Genomic DNA, 17,571 nt, shown 5'->3' on the forward strand with positions numbered 1-17,571 from the left:
GAGTCTCTGCCATCTCTGAAGTTCGCAGGAGAGTAATGTTGGTGTTCTTGATAGCAAGGAAAATTCTCCATTGATTCGAAAGTTATTACGGGGAGAGGACACGAACTGGCGGACACAAGGACCCACAAAAAACATTTAAAAAACAATACCGTATAAATTTCCGGTCTAGTAAACCGAGATTAACGGCCGTGGGAATCCGTTGCGCTGACCATGTGACACCCTCTATCCGCAAAAGTTGGCACTAACTTCGCCGACAAGTGGCGGTCGCTCGGTTGGTATAGTTCGCTTGCGGACTACAAGCCATGGATAAATACCGTATAAATGTCGTAACTTTTAGGATATATCTCATAAAAGAGACAGACTAGAAACTAATCATAACACGTATTTAGAATTCATATAGGAAGAACTTTTAATTTTACTTTTTTATAGGAAGAAACTTCCGGTCACGGTAGCCGAGCGGTCTAAGGCATTAACTGTCTTCGCTCCCTCGAACGCCGGTATTATGGACTCAAATAGCACTCAAAGCATGGATGTTTGGTGTGTGTATGTGTTTATTCTGTTTGTGTTGTCTTCTGTTTAGGTAGAGACCTTACGAAGAGCTGATCACTCGTCCAAGGAGTCCTACCGTCTGTGAAAAATGATTACGGAACTGAATAAGAGGCCTGGGGCCTGAATGCGCTGGAAGAGCCAGTGAAAAAAAAAACTGTAAGAAACTTCTTGGAAATCGGTCACTTTGGGCAAGAGCTGGAGAAAAAGATACTTAGATAGATAGCAAGGCAGATGGACAGTAAATTCAATGCTGAGGACACGCGACGACGAATGCAACTGCCTCTGGACCATGCCTAATGGCGACATTTTATGTACATCTATTTGAACCTCCGACTTTTATTATCTGACAGCTGAATGAATTTAATTTCATTCTGTTTAAAATTTAATACATTCTCCATTCAAGAGTTCTGTTAGCGGGACGTTATATCGACTATATAGCCTCGAATAATAGGTTAATACGAGATGAACAAGGGAATTCAAAAGAAGCTGTCGTGGCCTACCTCAGTTACAATATCCGGTGTCCCGGCCAAGAATCGAACCCAGCACTTACCGTCCGGAAAGATACGCTACCTCAACCCGCCCTGTACTTACTTACTTACTTACTTACTTATGGAGCTGAGCCCTTCTTGAGGAGAAGCCAAATCTGCAGCCACTCAAGAATTTCCCAGCATTTTATGGAACCCAAAGGTTCACTACCGTGTTCACAAGAGCCCTACACTGGTCCCTATCCTGAGCCAGAACTATCCAATCCATACCATCCCATCCTATCTAAGATCCACTCTAAAATTGTCCACCCATCTACTCCTTGGTCTTCCCAGTGGTCTCCTTCCTTCTGACCCTGTACACTTCGTGTCCCTACAGTGCCACACTGACAATGCCATTAACCAGAAGCGCAGAGAGCAGAGCTGTGGATCCTGAAGAGCCCAGCGCAGGGCACCGCGCAAGTCTGCTGAAAGCCGCGACTTAATTGCTCGGACACGCTGCTCGTAGCACTTGTCACGTAAGGTGATGCAGAAGTTAGAAGTCAACACTCTTTCAGCATAGAACTACATGTTCAGCCAACAAACGTCAGTTACAATTTCAGTGCGGCGCCGTGACAAGCGACAGGAAGCGAAGTTCTGCTGCAAACTTAACGAGGACACAGACATAATGGAGGCTGGAGCCTCATAATCTGTAACCCTACTTCTCTCCAAATATTATTAGAATGATCGACTCAAGGAGAAGGGCAGTCCATGTAGCACGCAGGAGACATGCATGCAAAGATTTGGCATGAAAATCTGAAAGGTAATTACTAGGAAGACGTAACTATAGATGGGAGGATAATATTAAAATGGATTTTAAATAGGTTGGGAAAATGCGGAATGCATACATGAGGCTCTTGTGAACAGGCTACTGAAATTTCAGGTTCAAAAAAAATTCTTGGAATTTTGTGAGCCGATCACAGTGGCCGCGAGGTCTAAGGCATGAACTGTCTTCGCACGCTCGAACACTGGGGTCGTGGGTTCGAATTCCAAATGAGGCATGGATGTCTGTGTTCTTTTATTCTGTGTCTGTGTTGTCCTGCGTGCAGGTAGTGGCCTTGCTACGGGCTGATCCCCCGTCAAAGGAGTTATACCGACTGCGTATAGGAATAAAAAACCTAAAAACCGGCCAGGGTCCAACAAAGGGCTACAGACAGACATACAGATAGAACCACGCCATGAAGACGTATCCGGGAGTGCAGGTATAGCTCCAAGAGTTCTTAATCACGGTAATAGAGCAGGGTGAGTTGTCAGCTTCAAGCTCCTCAGCTTTACTCCTGCAGAAAAAGTCGTTGGTACCCATGGGATAGGGGAGTGAGTGGGCCCCAGAACCGATTGCAACTCTGTGGAGAGGTTAAGCTATCGCTGCAACAGGCCCTGTAGGCACATAGGGTTGTGAGATGTCGAGGCTCCCATATTTTCTAGACAATCGGCTCACAGATGGCCGTGAGGTTGTCAGCCTTACGCGCCGGTCGCCCTTTAACCTCCAGCAAGATTCCTGGTACTCATTTGTGTTAGAGGCTGAGTCGACCCCAGGGCCACAGTGCGACTGGTAGGATTAGGTCATGACCTCATCAGGAATCGAACCTGCGACCTTCCGGCTCGCTGCATGGGCACGCGATACCGGAGTTGGTTAAGAATTCTGTGGAGAAGAGAAGAACATTTTGTCCTGCCTAGAATCGAAGTCTGGTTGCCCAGTCGTTCGAGAAGTAGCTTGGTCACTATGCTGACTGAGCTGCTCCTGATCCCTATTCACGTTATGTAGTCCTGGTCAAATTGCACAGGCCAAATTGGTCGGGTTTGTTATTATGCGGTTGTCTGTCCATCTTCAATCCCTAGGCTGCTTCTTGATTGCGAAAGTGAGCTCTTTCAGAAATCTGCTGTATTTTCTTGCCATTACTACAAGACATGTGAGAATGCTGGTCTGATCGCATTACCGTGCAGGCTGACGTCTCTCTTCCCTCATTCTGGAAGTTAATACGCATATTGGTAGATCCTGAAGACGGCAGGAAGAACCAAGATGTAAGTCGTGTCGGTAGCAACAAAAATGTTTTGCGGGCTAGTATTTTTGAAATTATATTCATCATTGGGGGCTGAATAATGAGCGAAGCTACACCTCCACTTCTCAATACCTCTTCGTGGCGTGATGCCTGATTAAGGATAGGAACAACCTGTTTACTTTTCCTATGTGGTTATGATGGAGGTCATGACGGCCGTTAGCATTAAAATAAAAGTGAAAATTCGTAAGGATTTTAAGAAAATTTTCAGCGGAATTCCGCTTTGCTTGGTCGGTAGAACCTCATAAATTCGCCAAGAGTACAGAGACTTTTTGAGAGCAAGAAGACAGCGAGACACAATGCACTTATGGTGGATGGGGAAAGTGTTATGAGCAGAGGAGAGACGTTGAGTCGGGGCTTTACTGCATATAATAGCAATTAATTTTAGTATCAACGATGGAAGGGCTGCATTAAAGTGAAATTTGATCTAAAATTGGGAGGGCTACATTGGGGCGAATTCTTTTTTTTGGGGGGGGGATGCATGTGAAGCATGCAATGCAACGTGGGATTTGGGTACCAACTCAGCATTCGCTCTAGGACCGAGAAAAATCGCGGAAAACCTTGATCGAGTTGGCCGGTCGCAGGACCTTCCGGATGCAAACTGACTTGTAGCCAGCAGTCCGGCTTAAATACGAGAACCTAATATTAGTTCCTATCTGTGCTGTTGCTTTATTTGAGATCATCATCATCATCAGTAATCTGTCAAGACGACAGGTCCACAGTCTCTTCCAAAACATTTCCTCCACTTGATGCGATCTATAGCTTTCTCCTTCAAATGACAATATCCTCTTCTGTCCCCAAGGGAGATAGAGAAGAAAAAAGAAAGAATTTCTTTTACGTCGTATTTAAAGATTCAGTTCGTACCTCACAGGAAACACCGCGCCACAGTAAAGACCACTACAGATTAGGAAAAAAAATAGCAGTGACTCCTCCTTAAAATCGTAGGAAACATAAATACAATTTGTGAGCATAATTCACAGATTATTTTAATTAGCACTAAAAGAGGGCATGCGGTACTTATAGCAACACTGTTTTACAGGGTTTCTTCGCTCATAGGGCTTACCACTTGCACAGTATATGGTTTTGCAAGGAAAACGAAGCATGGCAGAGGCAAACCACTGGAGAATTGTCACGACTTCTGAAGAAACCGTTCATCTTTGTTCGGCAGAAGTTACACTTGAAACAACCGGATGAGAACGAAATCGTAAGCTGAATGGTTTGTGAACAGAGATTCAGTAACTGTCCAATCCCCCCCCCAAAAAAAAAAGTTTGTATGAAACATGTTTCAATAGGATGTCTAATTGTCAATGCAGCTAGTTTATGCCACTTACAAATGCATATTTTACTATAATTCTGCTTATTATTACGTTCTGTGTGCCCTTTCGCGTAACACCAAATTTCTTATGGGATGTGCCCCTTCTCTTTTATCAATTTTATGTTATATAACACCGCTTTCAGCATAATCTTCTTATATTCCATCTCAATCACACCGCACTCATTCTCACGATATCAGTGTTTTATTCCATTTCTGCTCCATTCTCCCCTTCTCTGAAACATAATTTCTCCAACCTTCACGTAATTCCTTCTCCACACGCAAACCCACTGCTCTCTTTTGTTAGTCCAATGAAGACTACTGTATTGTTTCGTTCCTTTCTCGAGTGTTTTTGTAAGAGTTCCCAAAGTATGATATTCATCTTGAAAATCATCCATTTTTTATGATCATGAGATAAATGTAAAGCTTTCCCTGTGCTTGATTAATTATGCAAAAGAATATGAAAATATATGGGGAGTAGAGGTATGGCTCCGCTCTTTCTTAACCTCTGCTCTAAATAGAGATGAGTGGTCAGCTTCACGCCCCTCCGCTTTGCTCCTGGGGGGCATAGCCCCCGGTATACGCTGGATAGGAAAGTGGGTGAACCCCACAACCAGTCTGGACGTTATGTAAAAATGAAAAAACTTCTGGCCCTGCCGGAATTCGAACTCCGATTCCTTAGTCGTCCAGCCAGTAACCCAGTCACTATACCGACTGAGCCTTGCAGACTCCCTTTTATGATTGTACCCAAAGTATTTTATTAACAAGTATATTCTCCAGCCTTTACAATGACTGTATTAATATTATGGTCGCCTGGAATGCGAAGCAGTATAGAACGATCGGTAAGCATCTACAGACGTTTCGTAGGAACCTGATGCCAGCGTCTTCTACTTTGAAGATCGAGGAAGGTTATTTGGAAGCGTTGGTACCTATTTACTAAAGTACACGGCGACAAACACAGAAAATATTAACGCGCCAACGCAGCTGAGATAACCTGACAACTGATACTACTCTGCGGTAGCATTGTCCCCCACACAGAAACTTAGGGACCCAATTGTAACAGATGATTTTACGCTTTAGAACTCCGTGTAGTAAACGTCTGACGTTGGCGACACAACTGAAAAGAAACGCTGTAAGGGGATTGACACTGACAGGTGCTGCCACGTGGCGCTTCCAGACCTTGACCCGACAAGAGCAAGAGGGAACCACCGGCCGGAACCTCGCTTGCTCGTGTAAGCTTCGATTCACATCGATCGATTGAGCGGGAAAAGGGGGCGCGTGTCTGTTTACTACGTCACAGTCAGCAATGTCGCACAATCTGAAATCTCGTTACCCCCACACGGGGAGCTGCGGGGACGGAAAGTCATTTCCTTACACGTTCTTGCATTCTGCGTGGACGGCTTCAAGTTCCGTGCACTGGCATTCTTCTAGAGAAGGTCTAATGAGCACTAAAAACGCCAAACGCTGTAACTTGTATTCGAGAGGTGCTCATTTCGAGTCTCGGCTGCATCACCGGGCATCCTTTCCCTCGACCACATAGCCACGCTACTGAAAGCGTCGTTAAATAACCAACGAAAAGTCAGGTACTGAAAAATCTGTCAAGGCTTTAAAGCGCAGTGGTTACTGCAAGTACGTTCTGAAAATACTGTACGTTATGCTCAGAGAGTTTATATATTCTCGCAGTAAAAACAGCGATTATTTCCCTTAACAGCATTAACCGGTTGGGCTTTGTTAAGGAGACGCAGTGTGTTTCCTGTGAGGTACGAACTGGATTCTTAAATATTATTTAGATGAAGTTCATGCCTCAACATTCCGTAACCCATGTCTCAAGCCAGTGCTTCTATCCTAACCTCTCGACTTCCAGAGTGCTCTTACCAGAAGCGGGAGCGGACAAGCCTGGCAATCTTCTAACAAAATTATACTCCTTCTCCCCCTTCCCCCAAAGTGTTCCTCATCTTACGGCTTTCCCTTTCACTTACATTTCTGTCTCTCACTGCTTTAATGCTCCGAAGAGTTATCACCAGGGCCCGGATTTTGATGATATGTCATCTTTTTTTCCTTGTATCCTATGCGATGCTCTTAAATATATAAATCTCGGATATGAGCTGCTGGTTACAGAAATGTAAATTTTATAGGTAATTTTTTTGTCATTTTTTGACATTTTTAGGTTTAAAGTCTTCTTTTTCATTTTGGGGGTAATTTTTTGGTAAATTTTTGGGCTTTTAAGGGTATTTCTTGTCATTTTTGGACAATTTAGGGAATTTTTCTTCATGTTTTCTGAAATGTGAATAACATGGAAACGAAGTGTTCTTTCTTTCCTTCTTTAGGTCATTTTTATGGAATTTTTTTTGGTCATTTTATAGGTCATTTTTAAAATATTTTCATGTCATCAAAATCCAGGCCCTGGTTATCACATTCTATTTCTTGAAGAAATTCTCCGTAGGAAGAAATATAAGCGATAATTGTGCTACCCACCAGCAAAGAGCTTTACAGTATAGATTAAAAAGTAAAGCTATCCCTGTAACAGGCCGTAGAGGTCCATAGGGTTGTCAGATGTTTAGGCTCCCACATTTTCTAGATAATCGGCTCACAGATGGCGGTGAGTTTGCCAGTCTTAACACGCCGGCTACCTTTCACCCCCTGGAAAGATTCCTGGTACTCCTTTCTGTTAGACGCTGTGTCGACCCCAGGGCCATAGTGCAGCTGGATGGGTTAGGTAAATTGCAAAATCTATGGACCCTCCTGCTTGTAGCACAATGCAGATTTGCGTATCTTGAAGAGCGAAAACTGGGACACGAATGGTGTTCTACAGTTCGCTATTTTGTACGTCGGATGGTCTCTAGGTTACGGTGTTGCCAGATCCAGTAGGTTCTGAGCTTCGCGTTTCTCACTGCCGCCACTGTAAAGATCGATCCTGCTTATGACTCTGCACGGGCTAGTTACCAACGTTTCGGAGGATTGTGCTGCCTCCATCTTCAGGTAGCAGGTTCTTCAGAAATAATGATACTTATTTAACAGACTACAAGGCCTCTCACCCCTCTCCCCCCAAAGCAGTAAATCTTCAAGCCATTGATCGATTAAGCTAATTAATGATTCTCTTTCAACTGCATAAGCTACTTATTTTTATCTTATTTTTTAATTTTCGTTATTTTTACTTAATTAATTTGAATTTACCGTATTTACGCATGTATAGGCCGCACATTTTTTTGCCAAAAATTCAAGAGGAAAACTGGGGTGCGGCTTATATTTGAAATATTCGAAATCAAAATTCATTAAAAACAATTATATTCATAATTAGTAATACAGAGTGTTCTACTCCTGAAATAACATTCCAAGAAAATTATTTTTTCTATAATTTCTGTCTGAAAATTGTGCTGCGGCCTATACACGCAAGCGGCCTATACATGCGTAAATACGGTATTTTAGTAAAATTAGAATAAATTTAATTCACTGTTGTGACCTCAATGCATCAGCCAGCTTTCTGTCGAATGGATAGTGACTATACAGATGTAGCTTCTCTATAAAGCCATGACTTATGTGTATATATACTGAGGAAAACGACGAAGCGCTGAGGACAGCGAATTCTCCAACCAAGACCCTATATTCTAAGAAAACAGGGAAAAATATGCCGCATGATCGCTTCCCTACATATCCTTACGAATCCATTGTCTTATTAGACGCTGAATTACTGACTGCGTCCTTAAATGAATAAACACATTTAAGATAAATTAGGGGCCGCGCCATAGCTCAAGCGGTCTGTCGCTGGCTTCCAACCGCGGCGGCCAGGGTTCGATCCCGGGTCTGGTGAAGTGGGATTTGTGGTGGACAAAGTGGCGCTGGGGCAGGTTTTCTCCGAGTACTTCGGTTTCCCCTGCCAGTCTCCATTCCACCAATTGCTCCACAATCACTCTCACCTATCATCTTGGGCTGGTACAATAGGCCAGAAGTGGCCACAGTACAACGGACTTAGTCCCACCCCACTAGCAACACAAGGGACTAGGTCCCACCCCGCTAGCAATACAAAAATAAGATAAATTAACATATGGGTTTAGATAGCGACACCGCTCTAGACTTTTATTCAGGAGGTGCCGAGTTCGAATCTCGGCCAGAATATCGGTTGTCCTGAGACTTCTCGTGGTTTTTTTCCGTCAGTCCTTCCATAATTCCGGAGATCTAGACTAACAATCGCTTCTTTGCAGATCCTTTCTGAATTGATGACTCATCTATCATCGTGTAAATTCGCGGTGCACAGTCTAGCTACTGACAACCTGTGGATGTCACGATGTCAACCCCGCCCTGCTCTAATTCCAACCCTCGTCAAGGTCGTAGGGCCGACCGGAGTGATGACGCGAGCAGTGACCTCCCTCGCGCGGGAGAATCAATAATTGCTCTCAGAGAGTTGCGTTTGGGTAGGTTACGGGACACCGCCGCTTTCATCCTAACTGAATTAAGCAAGACCCTAAATAATCCGGTACATTTCAACAACAGTCCTCCAGTCTCCAGATTTAAACACACGATATCGTGCTGAATAATTTCACTGACTTCTTGAGTAGGTCATAGTGTCAGGCCGCGCGTCGGTCCCACGGATTCAGACATGTTGTTACGTCACTGCGCTCCCCTTGCTGTGATGAGACTAACCTGGCATCTTCACACTGGGACCCTGTGGTACATATGCACGTTTTGAGACACGCCTCTATCCGGGGGACATCTTGCGTTGTTCCTAGTTTCGTCACTTTCAAAGTACAAAAAAGTCTCAATAAATTTTATTAGAAATGTCCAGAAAGAAAATAACATGAAAATGATATACACAATATAGGTAACTAAATTTTATCTGTTTCTCTCTTTACAGAGTATGCATTTCACATATCGAATTTCCAAGCCACAACAATTTTTGTACATCTAAATTTGTTCTTGTGGCCTATTTTACAGTGCTTTCAATGTCTAGACTATACATGGTGTCGAACAGTTGCAGTGAGTTTTGAAAGGAGCGGTCGCATCATAATCGAAATACTATTCCGGGAGGTCTGAAGAAAATCACGGTAAATATCAGTCATCATAACAGGTGTGGTTCGAACCGAACACCTCCCAGATACAGGCCTACAGCTTCACTGTTGCACCAACCTGCTCGGTGTAACTGAACTCGAAATAAATGGTATCCAATATCTGTCTGTCTGTACAGACTTCTGTAATGTTACCCTGCTTTGTAACCGAAACATGTGTCGCTGTTCAGAGTAATCGACCGCCTCTGTGGTCTAGTGGTCAAAGTTCCTGTCTACAGATCCAGAGGTCCTGGGTACGATTCCCGGCGCTGCCAGATTTTCTGAGAAATAGTGAGTCTGGAACGGGGTTCACTCAGCCTCGTGAGGATAACTGATGAGCTATTTCAAGGAAATAGCGGCTCAGGTATAGAAAATCGAAATTAACAACTGTGGGAATTCGTTGCGCTGACCCCGCAACACCCTCCATCCGCCAAAGTTGGCACTAACTTCGCCGACAAGCGGCGGTCGCTAGGTCGGTATACTTAGCTTCCGGAATAAAACCACGGAATTTGTTTGTTTTGTTTGTTTACAATACTCATGATCAAAGGATTTAAATATTAACGTAACTGCATACGGTGCCGTAAGAAACGCGTAATGTTTCCTGTGAGGTACGAACTGGATTTTTAAATATTATTTAGAATAAATTCAAAGAGTTAAATCGTGTGACAGCAGGAACTTCGTAACTTGCACCCCTCGCCAGGGTGTAGTCACAAAACCGAAGAGCTCGGGCGACCCACCAACCTGTTCCAGATCGAAAGAAACGGGTACGGTCATTCTGGTTAGCAGAATTGAACAACAGCATACTTAAATTAGCTGACGCTTCCACCCCAGGCGTTGGAAATTAAGCTCTCACGTCAGAGTATTTGAAAGAAATGTCAGGGTGGCGCCCCGGTACTCAAAAAGCACCAAGGCGCCATCCTGAACTACTCTAACTCGAGTACAGTCCTAGCGAAAACTTCGTAACAACTAAATTAGGTTAAAAATATCAACAATTTTCTATTGCTTTTCAGTAATCTCTAATAATGCGTCACGGTTTAGAGTGACTATAGACGGGGTTTGGATTGGTAATCAGATTTACTAGATTATTTGATATAGAGCGTAACTACAATTTACATTTCACTATTACACACACTATAATTTTTTTTATTGCTAGTGGGGTGGGACTAAGTTCCTTGTACTGCGCCCACTTCTGGCCTATTGTACCAGCCCCAGATGATTGGTGAAGGTCACTGTGGAGCAATTGGTGGAATGAAGATTGGCAGGGGAAACCGAAGTACTCAGAGAAAACCTGCCCAGCGCCACTTTATCCACCACAAATCCCACTTGACCAGACCCGGGATTGAAACCGGGCCGCCGCGATTGGAAGCCAGTGACTAATCGCTTGAACTATGGCGCGGCCCACATACACACACACTCACTAAGTGTCCACACTCACGTCTTCACTAGCCGTTGCTTGGTAGCGGCTTCCAACGGGGACATTCCCCTTCCTCAGCTACAGCAACTCTCGACTGACTCCATTACTGGCGGCCATCTAATACCAATCTCCTACTCTTCTGAATGACTCACCCCTGAGTCTGAGTCTTGTGTTACGACCGACGGCCAGTCGCCCATCTGGGGCTTACGGCCAGATTTATATTACTGTCAGACAGTTGCGGGTATTTTGATGTGGGGCGCTCTCTCTGACGACAGGACGTGTCTGTCGTTTACAATTGCTGCTGGCACTCGCCAGCGTAGTCATTCTCGGGTCCGAGTCCCGTGGGACTCGCGACTTTATCTTACTGTCACAGATTCGAGACTTCCCTTTTCGTCGCCTCCTACGTTTCGCAGCTCTAAGGTGGAGGTATTCGACCCCGCACCCACCCACTAACTGTCACGCTTATAACATCCCGGCACGGATCGCACAGAAAACACCGCTCCTCTAAACGGTCGTTAGCTACTTGTTTCTTTAGCGGTCGTTGCCTACAACTGGCCTGCATACCACAATAATAACTATGGAACGAAAAATCGGCAGTAAAGAACCCGCCGAACGGTTATAAATACAGAGGAATGTGCATTGGTGTCAACTGCTTAAATGTATATCGGCCTGGGAACTAAATTTTGTTTCGCGTCATATCAGCAAAGTACACGAACCGTTTAAGGTGGCTAAACCGGTAAGGAGTCTTATATGCATCACTGAGGTGCGAAGTTCAAATCTCGGCAGGGTCACATGCTATTGTAATTGAGGTTTTCATGATTCTTCTCAGTGCCTCCTGGGAAATGCAATGACAGCTTTCTTCTACTTTACTCTCAATTAATTATTAGCCGCCGTGCGGATTGGATTAGCCGTAACGCTCTGGGTTTGCATTCGGAAGGTACCCCATTCGAATCTGGAACGAAACATCCGCTGTTCTGAGGGTTGTCTTAGGTTTTCTCAGTCTCTCCAAGCGAATGTCGGGATGGAACTTCTAATATGCCATAACCGCTCCCTTCCCGATCCTCGTCAATTCATCTGTCATCTCACTGTGCGGCACCTTATACATCAGATGCAGATAATGTCGTAAAGTGACTTAAAAAGAATATTATTCACCAGTCACAGAATCACCAGATGCTACGTAGTTTTAGTTACTGACAGCATCTTTAAATAGAGTACAGATTTAGAAAACTAAATACATTCTGTGCAGAAATGTCCCCCCCCCCTTCGCTTATTCTTCCCCCTTCCCAGAAATTGTGCTTTTACAATCCATATTCCAGAATCTGTTTCATGCAAATGACTCTCCTGCAACCTGTAGAATGCAACATGCGCAGCGCCACGCAATGTGGCCATAGCCAATCGTAACAGGTTGAATTCAGGGTGTTAAACGTGACGTCAATACAACTACCCTAATGACGTCAAACACCTTCTGTTTCCCGCTGTCCGGGCTGTCGGCATTTCGGAGAAGGGATGAGATGTAAGGGCCGAGATGCGGGGTGTACCGACAGACGCGGAGATCTGTTGCGCTGAGAGAGCGGGGACCGCGCGGCCGCAAATGTTCACGGAACGCAGCGTCCAGGTGGCAACTCCTTCGTGATCCGCAGCTCATGGTGGTTTTATTTCGCCGGGAATTAGGTCACAACCACTTCCTTCTACAACCTTCAAAAAAATTATTCATTAATTATCCAGTCGCTCAACGCTATCCTGTGTGAGCTACTAACAGCGGGATAAACGTGAAGTTGTTTCCTCTGTACTTAATTAAGCACCAAACGAATATCTCACTGCAGTGGTGAACAGCCGATCACAGTGGCCTCGCGCTCTAAGGGCATGAACTGTCTTCGCCAATTCAAACATTGGGAACATGGGTTCGAATCCCACTTGAGGCATGGATGTCTTTGTGCGTTTATTCTGTGTTTGTGCTGTCCTGTGTGTAGGTAGAGGCATTGCGACCGGCTGATCCCCCGTCCAAGGAGTCCTACCGACTGTGTATAGGATCAAGGAACTGTAAAAGCGGCCAAGGCCCGACAAAGGGCTGTAGAGCCGTAGGTAGTGGTGAGCACAATGTTAAATGTGCGCATGGAGTAACAATTGTGGTGTGTTCTGCCACTTCTCGTTAAATTAACGCGAAAACCTGCAACACTTACAGAAAAAAGGACAATGGCCGTAAGACGTGAACGTAGTTTTATTTTATAACTTTTGTTTTAAAACATTCGTGGCTCTGATAGGTACGTAGGGACGTACATAAGAGTTAATTCTCGAGATGCGAACAGAAACGCTAGTGTAAAATTTTCGTTGTTGACCGATTTTAACCAAACTTGACCCATGATGACAGCTTTTATTTAAGCTCTGCAATGTCAGGTTTCGCGCAAATCATTTCACCTTTTTTTGAGTTGGCGTGTGGAGAGAGACAGACAGACAGACAGGGCAAAGCGATTAGTCGCATTTTTGCAACTTCTTGTTCAAATGAAGAAGGATGTGAATTGCAGAAACTGCAGAAATTTCGCGTAGCTCTGAAGCAGACAGAAGTCGGAGTAACGTGAAATGGGCGGGCAATAAGGCACACCTGAATGCATAATAATAATAATAATAAGAAGAAGAAGAAGAAGAAAAGAAGAAGAAGAAGAAGAAGAAGAAGAAGAAAAGAAGAAGAAGAAGAAGAAGAAGAATAAAATGTCTTCTAATGCTAATAACGTATTTTCATTCCGACTCTGGATTACGAAAAGAATCAGGGGAGAAAATAAACGGGTGCCCCATAACACTCCACTTTCCTTCACTGCGAATCCCTCACGATTTGAAATCTCATTCTCCGGCAACAACTGAAATATTTCCATGTCTAGACGCTGCAAGAAGATTATTGTTGCAGGAGTTCATTATGCTGTAGCATTGCTGCAAATCACTGCCTCAAATCAGCATGTGCAGTCACATTAACATGTCAGAACTCGTGCTCTAATGCATCATGCACTGATGTTCTTAAAGAGGTTTCAACGTTTCCAAGTCCTACTAACCATATTTCTGCAAATTAGCATGATCTGCTACTGTTATACCAAGGGTCTAACAGCCGGTCACAGTGGCCGTACTATCTGAGGCATGAACTGTCCTCGCCCTCTCAAAAACTGGGGTCGTTGGTTCGAATCCCACTTGAAGCGTGGATGTCTGTGTGCGTTTATTCTGTATCTGTGTTGTTCTGTGTGTATGTAGCGGCCTTGCGACGGGCTGATCCCCCTTCCAAGGAGTCCTACCGACTGTCTATAAGAAACTGAAGTGAAACGAAGCGTTTCACAGTTGCCCTATGCTCCAGAAGGAGCAACAGGAATATGAACGAATGAAATAATGGTTTAATAACACGATAATAAAACTAAAATATTAATGCTGTCATGTGAAATCTCGAAACATTAGACATAAAAATGCCATTGTCATTTCAAACAAACATAACACAACAATATAATATGACATGACAACGTAACATAACATTAACATAATCCATAATATTTATTCCATGAAGCGTAGCATAATCTTTAACATTTATTACATAAAAGTTACTTTCTTCTACTTAACCAATATATATATATTTACATCGGGAATCATTGTAATGTCTGTAATTACAGTGTCAATCCGAGGTTTAAATAAAACTCGTAAAATTTTAATTCACCCTTCCATCAATCGTATAAAGTAAATGGTATGTGCTAAACCACACGACAAAATTTATGAATTATATATCTTGTGATCTGCCATTGTTTCTGTACCTTATTATTGGTCCCGTCACCACAATTCGTGTATATATTTTACATATTATTTTAGAACATGTTTCGACTCTTTATGGCACCATCAAGGAAAAAAAAATTTATGCCCTTTACTTTTTCTTATATTTTGCCCTTACATTTGTCAATGTTTATTACGGGGAGGCCCTCTATGTGTTATTGGCCAATAAAATATTGAAATTGTGGTGAGGGAATCAATGAGTTGTTTACACACAATATTATGCTGAAGTACAGGATTCCCAGTTTACAGAGGTGTGTATGATGAAATGATCGTGAAGAAAAGCGAATTATTGCTAATTAAAAAGAGTTGTAGCGCAGTATAGTTAAGACAGTAGACCAGCATGGGTACTATTTTTTTTTATTGCTAGTGGGGTTGGACTAAGTCCCTTGTACCGCGGCCACTTCTGGCCTATTGTACCAGCCCCAGATGATGGGTGAGGGTGATTGTGGAGCGATTGGTGGAATGAAGATTGGCAGGGGAAACCGAAGTACTCGAATAAAACCTGTCCCAGCGACACAGCATGGGTACTAAGAAGATAATAAACTAGTAGTACCAACCTGACAATAAATAAACATCGGGAATAAACCCGGTCTAAAAAGGGAAAGGCACCGTAAGAAATGCACCACAATGTTGCCAAAGTAACATATAACTCTACTATTGGTGTTGACACCGAATACTAGACTTACAGACAACAAAATACAGGGGAAATAAAATATCTCGAATATTTTGTAATTTGCGATAAATCTTACCCCGTTTTGAAGCGAGGGAACTCGACGATTCTCCAGAATTTTTTCGATGGGTCAATACAACATTCACACTTATGTATAATACGAACACATGACGAAGCACTCACCTCCACTAACACTACTTTCACCTGCACTGAAAACCGAAAGTTTCACGAAACACTACTTAAAAGTCCAGTATTTTGAAGTTGTAACACAAACATAACACATAATCACTGTTAATTCCAAGTTCCTCATAGTTACAATTGTCACGAGAAAACGCGTGCATATTTGGCGCTCATGATTGTGTCGCGTCGCCCGTTACACTACCGGCAGACGAGCGCTGACTGAGAACCTAACACGGACTGGCTGTTGGTTCGCTTTACTCTGTCCGCCCGTTACCTCCCCGCTAGAGCACTTTAAGTGCCGAACATACACGAAGAGAGACGAAGAAGAAGAACGACACAGAAGCGAACGGATTCCCATCGGGCGACCTAGCGCAGCAGGTTGCTTGATCGTGTAAATATCCAACTTCAACTACAATCTGACGTTGTTTCGGAACCAATCGTGAAGGTCACCGCTGGTTTAGCGGCGGGACGAGATAACTGCAATTTGGTGCCGCCGTGAAGCATCGGGGTTCAGTCCCAGGTAACTTCGTGCTGGACTAAGTGGTACCGAACAAGTTTCCTCTGGTTTTCCCCCTGCTAATCGCCCTTCCGTCACCGCCCCTTGAGATGTGAGACAAACCTGGCCAGATAGCTGTAATGCGGATACGATTGTGGAATATTTAACGAACGTTATCCCATCTGGTGAAGTGACTCTACAGAACGGAGTCCTTCTTCTGGAGCTAACAGCAAATTTTACGTATTTGTCTCCCAAGACGTCCCTTCTCAAGTTCTACAAAAATTCACTTCTAACCTCTTCCGTGCATGCAACTTGCATGGTTTTCTTCTTGTCCCTACGCGCCAGTCCAGTGTACACTCTGTGAAATAATTTTTTTCACTAAACGAACAAATTACGCTATATCAGTTGGGAGAATGGCACCTTTAACCCTTAAATCTCAGTATTTGATGTATATAGAACCTACCATCTGCTTTAACATACGAAAACTCTTCATTCTGCCCACACAGTGTATTTGTGTGTTCCGTATGGTTCTCACAATAAACAGCATTAACCGGTTGGGCTCTGTAGCAGGAAGTAATGTATTTCCTGTAAGGTACGGACTGAGTCGCTATATTATTTATGTGTTCCGTGTGGTTCTCACAATAAACAGCGACTGTTTCCCTAACAGCAGTAACCGGTTGGTCTTTTTAGCGGAGACGTAATGTGTTTCCTGTGAGGTACGGACTGAGTCTCTATATTATTTGTGTGTTCCGTATGGTTCTCAAAATAAACGGCGACTGTTTCCCTAAACAGCATTAACCGGTTGGGCTCTGTAGCAGGAAGTAATGTATTTCCTGTAAGGTACGGACTGAGTCGCTATATTATTTATGTGTTCCGTGTGGTTCTCACAATAAACAGCATTAACCGGTTGGGCTTTGTAGCGGAGACGTAACGTGTTTCCTGTTATGTACGGACTAAATCTTTATATATTATTTACAAGGAATTCGGTATTTAAAGGGTTAATTTTTCATTATGATTACAACATGAGTTGGCGAAGTTATATGTTACGTCGGATGGCTTATCTAAACTCTCTCGAATTGTCGACACACCTTGAAACAAGTGTTTCACCTGACCAACGGAATGGGGGCAGAGATGAGCATAAATCTTACGTTGATCAATTCAAAACTTCTAAAGAGAAATAACCATGCTGAAGGTTGTACCTCTGTCCCTCCCCCCCCCCAACCCCACTGGCGCGTTCGCCTTGCAACATCGTCACTTTCACTGTCGCCCAGTCGAGAGCGCTCTGATAATAAACTTTCTGTGGCCTCAAGTAGCTGCAGTAACAGATAGAAAACACAACAAAACCCTTATCTGTTTGTTACATCATTATGTAATATTACGAGTCATGGTGTTTTTATCTAACAGTATACTTCCTGTGCTACTTTTTTTTCCCCCGCCTTCAACGTCTGACTCAGCTGTCTCGAATCAGATGAAAATATCTGTTTAAAATAGCATGCATTTCCTTCATCACATAATTATTATGATAATGAGATTGATGC

At 43.5% G+C, this 17,571-nt stretch overlaps 1 protein-coding gene across 3 annotated transcripts in view; it reads right to left on the reverse strand.

Annotated features, from left to right (window-relative positions):
• Positions 1–17,571, reverse strand: part of LOC111868277 (early growth response protein 1) — a 90,046-nt gene that overhangs the window by 26,969 nt on the left and 45,506 nt on the right. The window contains exon 1 of one of the 3 annotated variants that reach the window (XM_023858779.2): positions 15,437–15,758. The exons of the other annotated variants lie outside the window; for them this stretch is intronic. The gene's annotated coding sequence lies outside the window, so the exon portion shown is untranslated. Of the gene's footprint in view, positions 1–15,436; positions 15,759–17,571 lie in introns of those variants that run through there. 3 annotated transcript variants of the gene reach the window in all.

The sequence above is a fragment of the Cryptotermes secundus genome, unplaced genomic scaffold (genome assembly GCF_002891405.2).
Source record: "Cryptotermes secundus unplaced genomic scaffold, Csec_1.0 scaffold966, whole genome shotgun sequence".
In the NCBI taxonomy this organism is placed as follows: domain Eukaryota; kingdom Metazoa; phylum Arthropoda; class Insecta; order Blattodea; family Kalotermitidae; genus Cryptotermes; species Cryptotermes secundus.